The 1965-nt window shown below is 34.0% G+C and overlaps 1 long non-coding RNA gene across 1 annotated transcript; it reads right to left on the bottom strand.

Moving 5' to 3' along the window:
• Window positions 1-683: 683 nt before the first annotated feature.
• On the bottom strand, window positions 684-1632 carry LOC113338087. The gene is made up of 2 exons (XR_003354588.1): window positions 1306-1632; window positions 684-954 (listed from the first exon to the last, which is right to left on the bottom strand). It is a non-coding gene; the product is annotated as an uncharacterized LOC113338087 (long non-coding RNA).
• Between the last annotated feature and the right edge of the window lie 333 nt (window positions 1633-1965).

Raw genomic sequence — 1965 nt, 5'->3', positions numbered from 1 at the left:
TTGATATAAACTCCTATCTTTGTGAACCATATATTCCAATGGCTGTTGACAACAAGGAGTTCGGGAATGATGCTGAATTTCTCAAAGGCATTGTCGCCTAGGATGTCTTATTTTTGGATTAGTTGGAAGAATAACTAGTGCTTTGAATAGCGATGATTGTGGCTACACATAGCTATTTTTGTTTTCATCTTCTTGTTTTACTTTTTAGGTTTATTGGTATTAAATTCTAAAAATATTTGGAGGATGATGTTATTGCAGTATTGATCTTTATGATTTTGTGATATTGCAATTTTTTTATGGGATACGTATTGTTTACGTCCGTGAACTTGAAGGTCTCATATTGCGGTCAAAAGTAAAGTCGTTCACGAATTAGTATTCGCATTGATGAAAGGACGAATGGACTTTTGACATATACAAAAATTATGCCTATTCAATCATGTATTTGATGAAAAATAAGATGATATCTTTTGTTAGACAGGGATAAAGTCTATTATATCGTTAGGCCTGAACATGGTTCGGTTCAGTACGGTTGTTGGCGAAAAATAACCGAAACCGAAGTACTCGGTTCTTCAAGATTGTAAACCTATGAAACCATTTAGGCTATTCGGTTTCATTCGGTTTTGAATCTACCGGTTTCGGTACAAAACTGGTCGATTTTGGTTAACCGGCAAAAGTCACGAAAATTTCTGATTCACAATTTTACTGAAGATGAGTTATGAATATTCATGTTTTTCTAAAATGTAAATACAACAGAAGTGATTGATAAAATGATATTCAGGACAACAACTTTCATCCAGTCATTTTTTAAGAAGTCCTGCCTAGCACGATTGACAGTCAAAACAAAAAACAAAAGCAAGTTTCCAACAATCAGAGTTTGCTGAGGTGGTGTTTCCAACTGCTGCATATTTGCATACAAAGCTAGCCTCATTCTTGTGGTGGTTTATAACAACCATACTGCAACAAAAAAGGAATCCATGAGAAATCTGTATTAAAAGTAAGATTTTGGTAACAGTATGTGTACCAATAGGAAGATCACTACTAACAGGATTAACATGAAAAACAAAAATATAGTGACTAGTTGATCAAATATTCCAATATACAGTTTCAATACAGTGCTGCAACAAATTTTTGTACTTCTAACAAATTCTGTAACATACCAACACATTCAAAACTATCAGAAAAACACCTGATTCAAGTTTGAATAAAAATTAAACAATGAATCAACAGAAATTATAAAAATAAACCTCAACCCAAATCATATTAGTATCTAAATTTAACCTAACTAGAATTAATTTCGAAAAATACCCTGATTTTTAAAACCTTAATTTTCACATTTGTAAAGATTCATGAACTGGATTAGAGTCATCAGCATCACTTGATAGAAATCGGACACTTGGATGGCTAAATACTTCTCTTAACGCCACCATCTTCATCATTCAGAATAGCACGACAAGCAACAAAATTTGATTTTCAAAGACTGATTGATGGTGTTTAGTGACGGATGAGCTTGATGAGAACAGGGAATGGTAGTTTTCTCATGTGAGGGAGAAAGAGATACGACTCATATCTAGATCTGGTCATGGTTGTGGTTCTGCGAAGATGAAGAGAAAAAAATAAAGGAGGAAGTGGTGATGTGCTCGATGATATCTAAAGAGAATGAACTATATACTTACAATCAATGGATATGATTAAAACCCTAGAAGATCGATGGTTGAAATCTAATTCACTATATACAAAACTAATTTGCTATCGGTTTCAGTTACTACGGTACGATTTTGGGTGTAAACCGTAACTGAAACCGATTTTGTCGGTTTCCTGAAACTGACAACTGAAACCTAAACCGTTGGATTCGGTTTCACTTCGGTCCGGTTAATATTGCGTCGATTTCGGTTCGGTTTTGTGCATCCCTATATATCGTTATGATAGAAAGTATAATAGATCCTTGTATGTTATCCACGGCATTGA

This window comes from Papaver somniferum, unplaced genomic scaffold (assembly GCF_003573695.1).
Source record: "Papaver somniferum cultivar HN1 unplaced genomic scaffold, ASM357369v1 unplaced-scaffold_18, whole genome shotgun sequence".
Classification (NCBI taxonomy): domain Eukaryota; kingdom Viridiplantae; phylum Streptophyta; class Magnoliopsida; order Ranunculales; family Papaveraceae; genus Papaver; species Papaver somniferum.
Note: the sequence above shows the minus strand (reverse complement) of the source record. Positions and strands in the feature narration are given on the sequence as shown.